Below are 6,345 nucleotides of genomic sequence, written 5' to 3'. Positions count from 1 at the left end.
CACTTGTCTTGATGTTTTTTTCACATGATTTCTATGGGTGTGATTAACCTGGGGGGGAGGGGGTGCAGCCTTAAGGCTCCCACCACCCTGTCCCTATGGAAACTGCACCGCTTGGGAGAGCTGAATATTTCCAATCCTTTTAGAATCTCATTGTAAAGAATCCCTTGTCCTTTCTGGCTCCAGGGAACGAGGACAAAGTGGCCCTTCCTCTTTAGAGAAGGGACTGAAGACCGCACCTTTTTTATTATTTTGGGCACTTTATATGCACGTACCCGAGCATTAAAAAAAAATAAAAAAATAAGACAACAGGAGGGGGTCTGGAATCTGTAGCAGCAAAAATATTTTAATGATGGAAAACTCAGTCCTTGTGAAGCCTCCAGATCAGCAATTCAGTTACAGAAAATGGACATTATTCAAACGCCAGACATGTTACATTTGTGTTTCACCAATAGAATAATAATAATAATAATTTCACTTATGCCAGTATTTTGTTTATAACGTAACACCATAATAGATGATAGAACCCTTTATAAAAAATGTAAGTCCTTCATCCTTTGTGGCTTCACAATGAGCGAGCCCAATGGATGCGGAGAAGAATAGAGGGATCTGGAAGAAAAGGAGTTTAAATCTTTTAATTCTTCCCCTCCTTGCGTAAGAACATCTGTCTTTACAGAGCCGGGAGTCTGTTCTAACTTGTTCCCAAACTATCATCACTCAGCCGTGCTCACGTGAACTAGTGTAAATGTCTTTTGCCGTTTCCAAGATAGGTAAGCAAATGTTTGCTTGAAACCATTGGGCTTTCGTCTGAATTGGTGTTTAATGCAGAGTAAAGTCTGCGGAAAGAAAACTAGTTCTCAAGTGTTTTTTTTGTATTATTTTTCTTTCTGTACCTGTTTCATTAATCAGACTCTCTGTGAGGTCACAAAGTGCTTTTTCTGTGTTCCCGAGCTTTACAAATGTTTAATCCAGTTTCCCTTTTCTAGCATAGTTACGTATGACACATGAGCAATAAGAAGATTGAGACCTAGGGGAAATTTGAGGGTCGGTACCAGACACACCAATTATTGATTTGACTAGCTTCAAAGAATTACATTCATAACTGAACAATCATGACAAAGTCAATTTGTTTAAGAAGAGGAAGACGGGCTTAAAAAAACCGTTAAGCAGACTTTCAATTTTATGTAATAAAATAAAAAACATGTCAACCACTTCATTCTTTTTCATACGTTTTAATATATATATATATATATTTCTCCTACTACCTGTATCAATTATAGTTAATGATATAGAATACAAAGACCCTTATACAAACGTTTGCACAAAAAGGTAGGTGCAAGAATAGAGCTGAATAAATTTATTGAGTACAAATGTGCACTCACAATTCTTATAAATGTTTCCGTAAAAATCACTTGGGGCTAGACTTACTAAACTGTGGGTTTGAAAAAGTGGAGATGTTGCCTATAGCAACAAATCAGATTCCAGCTGTCATTTATTTAGTACATTCTACAAAATGACAGCTAGAATCTGATTGCTTGCCATAGGCAACATCTCCACTTTTTCAAACCCGCAATTTAGTAAATATACCCCTTTGCGTTTGTTCTGTGCTGAAGTGTGTACATATGAGATTTTACAGGGTGATTTGCAGAGAATCGCAGCAATGAACAACCTTTACGATCCACTGATGTTTCGCCAAGTGGGGCACAGTTCCATTTGCGTAGTGTGAAATACATGACCATAAACAAGATTTACGCTTGAGTCATTCGCATCTTGCGTAAGTGACTCCTTACTGTTATTGGGGCAAATCGAGGGAGACAAGGGCTGTCCAAGCATAGACAAAATAGAATAAGGCTTTGTAGACCTGGACGCAGGAACCGCAACTGTTGCGTATGCTCTGCCTCTGGTGTATGCTATTAACTGATAATGAAGGCAATCAGCGTGCGTCTGACTCAACGTACTACGTAGAATCAGGCCCGGCGCTCCCATTCGGCAAGGTTAGGCACTTGCCTAGGGCGCCAGGCTCTGGAGGGCACCTGGAGGGCGCCACAAGAATGTAAATTACTTTAAAACTGTGCGGCGACCGCTGACCATACCTGTCACGGCCGCCGCACAGCATTCAGATGGACGGGGAGGGGGGGGAAGAGGCTATTGCTCACCACCGCCGCCTCTCTGCTCCGTCTCCTCCCACCGATTTTTGCATGGGGAGGGGGGGGCACCAATTTTTTCAAAATGCCTAGGGCGCCATGGACCCTAGCACCGGCCCTGCGTAGAATGTGTCATTTGTTTTTGTTATTTACGTCTGCATATTAGTCGAAAATTCCGTCCAACTCTCCACGAGAGCCTGTCTTTATAAATCCACATTTCTCGGAATGATTAAAGCTGGAACACAGTGGTCAATTCATTCTACCGCGTGGTGTAATTGTGGTAGTGCTGCGAATACCAAATTGCGCCACTGAAACATGCAAAATTTTGCGCCCAATTACGGATTGCGCCGAATATTTTAGTGGGACGGTCTTTGAACATTTTACTAAGGAAGAAAATGAAAGAAAAAAACGTGAAAGGCAAAAGGAATTATACATATGTAATATGTGTTAGAATTTTTATTATAATTAGGCTTGGATTCACACCTAAAACAGGTAAATCCTCCATCCTGATGCTCACGGACTCTTCGGTGCTCTCACTTTCGGCTGTTTAACTGAGTAAAATGCTAAACCTGTTAAGAAACCGAAATGATTTCATTTCCCTGAACACGCTGCTGCCCTAGATTCCTGCCACCTTCCACTTACGTAAAATGTGCCCGAGCTCTTGAAACGGTGTCGAGATTAGAACGAATCTCATGTGGTTTAGTTCCCAGAAGTATTGTCAATATTGAGCCATTAGTTCTATTTTAGCAAATCGACTTGTGAGACTGATATCTGTGGTTCTAGCAGAAGAAGTCATTTAAACACGTTTTGAGGGTTAAAAAAATCCCCTGTGAACAAACTTAATAGGGTTAGTTGGTGTTCCCCTTTTTTAGCCGTTAGTTTATGGTCTTGGTGTGATGCTGTTTGCAGCATCCAGATTATATGGGAAAGTTCCTTTATAGGGGCAACTCTAGGAAACAGTATAAAAATATGAAATAAAATGAATGTGACACACAGGGCCGGATTAAGGGAATGGAGTCCCCTGGGCTAAGGGGGCCTCCATTCCCCCGTGAGGGCCCCCCTCCCCCCGGTGATCGGAGCTGCCCGAGCTGCCTGCGCCACCCCCCCCCCCCGGCACTTACGTCCTTCTCCGGCGCGCTGCACTCTCTTTACTGAGGAGATCTCGTGAAAGTGAGACTCACGAGATCTCAGTAAGGAGACTACAACGCGCCGGGGAAGGACCGCAGTGAAAGTGCTCAGCAGCACTGATCGCGCCGGGGGCGACCCCGACCCCGACCGATCAATACTGCTGTTGAGCACTTTCAAGGGCCCCCTGGATGCCATAGGCCCCTGGGCTGTAGCCCAGTTAGCCCTATGGTTAATCCGACCCTGGTGACACATAGAAGGAAGACTCACTGTGTCCTCTTATACCCATGACATGAATGAGACTGGGGTGAGCAGTATTTTAAGAGAAGGTAATAAATTAAGGAGTATCCAAAAATCATACAAGACAGGACATTAAGGAGACTTTATTACTTGTGCATTTCGATCCGGGAAAGTGTCGCACATACCTGTCTAATTATTAATATCTGATTATAGAACTGGTTTTTATTGGTGCTTATCTCAGAGATAGAAAACCACCTATTGCCACAATTTATCAATAAAAGATTGACATTGATACCGGCCTGGAGGTGTGGCTGATCTTACGGCTCATCTGGGACGGTCACAGGGAATATGCGCATGCGTGACCCTTTAATAGGGTGAAACTTTTCACCCTTTAATAAAGAGATCCCTAAGTGTTTGCACAGAGACAATTCACAGCAGCAATGGGCATGCACCGACATATGCAGAAGGCGGTCTAATAGGCGAATTTATACAAAACGGAGGGCGCTCCGCGTATTTAATAGTTCAGAAAGGACCTGTAATGTTTTTAATTTGGTAAGTTGGTTTAAAACCCTGAAAAGCAGGGCCGTCTTTCCCATTGGGCACAATGGGCAGGTGCCCGGGGGCCCTGCAGCCCAGGGGGGCCCGTCGGAGGCAGCAAAAAAAACAAACAAACCTGAAAAAACAGAAGAAAATACTTACCTTGCGGTCAGCTGGCGATCCGGCTCCCTCCCTGGTCTCCTCCTCCGTGCGGCGCTCTCAGTGCATGTCGGGCGTGACGTCATCACGCCCGCCCGACATCCATTGCGGAGCGCGACGGAGGAGGAGACCAGGGAGGGAGCCGGATCGCCAGCTGACCGCAAGGTATTTTCTTCTTTTTTTCAGGTTTTTTTTTTTTTTGCTGCCTCCGACGGGCCCCCCTGGGCTGCAGGGCCCATATATATAATCATTTATTTTTTTTGTATATATAGGGGCCCCGGTGCACTGCTGTGCCCGGGGGCCCAAGATGGTCTTAAGAGGGCCCTGCTGAAAAGTCAAAATCTGAGGGAGTCTGAAATCTTCTGAATTCACTTATCTTTCATTTCATATTTTACTGTAGATATAATGATGTTTACCTCCTTAACTGGTCTTAAGTTGGGTGCACACTACGGAAAATTAGTCTCAATGCGATATAGTTAACGATTTTACCGATGACTGAAGGTCCCAATCAGCAGCCGATTCATGTGTACACACTATACACGTTTTACATTGTTATAACCATCAGCTGAAAGGATGGTGACTCTGCACACTCCATAGAGATCTATGGACACTGCTGGTCCTGAGTACATACACACTGCAGTATTGGAACAACATTGTTCCATCGTTAAACAAGATTTTTAGTCTGGTTTAAAAGTAAAGGAAACGCTTGCGCTTTGGAACGATAATTATCGTTCATCGTTGGACCGTACACACTAATGCAATATCAGGTTGAATGGTCGTTTACCGTGTGATTGACCCAATAATTGGCTGAAAAACCTGTAGTGTATACCCAGTCTTAGACTGGTTTGCTGCAGCTTAAGTCACTTCATCACCAGTCTGTGAGCCTTAGAAGGAACGCATCACATACACACAGAGGCGTGATGCTGAGCTGGTCTCATGTTGGGTGTAATGTATGCTCAAAAAAGCCGCCCACGTAAAAATTACGTATTTACGGTCCAATGCTGAGTCGAAGGCATGGCAAGATCCATCCAGCTCTGCACCAGTATTACATGCGCCAGGTTTACGTCAGACTTACGTCAGCCGTATATACACCCACATGCGCGTACACACGACCAGCTCATAAGCAAGAAAAAAACCCTCACTATTAGTCTTGATACCATGCAGCAGATATAATATTCTTTCTTTTATACGAATGAAAGAAGCTAAAATAATTCTACGCCGATGAAATCCTATAATACATGAACGGTCAACGAGAAAAGCATCTATCAGAGGTGCATTCTCAATCAGCCAATCAGAAGCGACTAGCCAGTCGTTATGATAATCAGCATGTATTTGCACCTGCCCTCGTGAGCCCACAATAGATAATGCTCCTGACAGGCGTACATGCGTCTCCGTGTTTGTCAGTATTCGCTGCAATTATATGAACACACCCGTAAATTGATCAACTTGCGGGTTTGTAAAAGTGGAGATGTTGCCTATAGCAACCAATCAGATTCTAGTTTTTATTTATTTAGTACATTCTACAAAATGACAGCTAGAATCTGATTGGTTGCTATAGACAACATCTCCACCTTTTCAAAGCCGCAGCTTGATAAATTTACCTCATGGTCTATGTTAGACCACCCCAGTGGCGCACGCAGGGGGGGTTTCTGAGTCTCTAGAAACCCCCCCCTGCGCTAACTAAGTGGCCACTGTCCTATACAGCAGCCGCGGCGCTGTCAAAGAAGCGTCCGCGGCAGTGCTGTGTTGTATACAGCACCGCCGCAGACGCTTCTTAGACAGCGCCGCGGCTGCTGTATAGGACAGCGCTGGCGAAACGGAGCAGCATCTCTCTCTCGGGTTTTTTTTTTTGGTCGGCGGGGGGAAACCCCCCCGACAATCCTCCGTGCGCCGCTGCACCCCATCCCTTGCCCGCTCATAAGGAGGCTCAGGGATCAGATGCATGCATATTCGTGCATGCTCTTTGTGGGCACACGCTGTGCAAAATTGGCGTAATTTATGCTATGCCAACAGTCTAATTCAGCATCGGGCCCACATCTTGTGAGCTAAACCAATATCGATAAGAATGCTATTAGGCTCTATTCTCTTCATGACTATTGGTTCAGCGCACAAAATGGCCGCCTCCACCTTCTGTAGGTGACGG

The sequence above is a fragment of the Mixophyes fleayi genome, chromosome 5 (assembly GCF_038048845.1).
Source record: "Mixophyes fleayi isolate aMixFle1 chromosome 5, aMixFle1.hap1, whole genome shotgun sequence".
Classification (NCBI taxonomy): Eukaryota; Metazoa; Chordata; class Amphibia; order Anura; family Limnodynastidae; genus Mixophyes; species Mixophyes fleayi.
The sequence above is the reverse complement of the archived record's forward strand: the minus strand, read 5'-3'. Positions refer to the sequence as shown.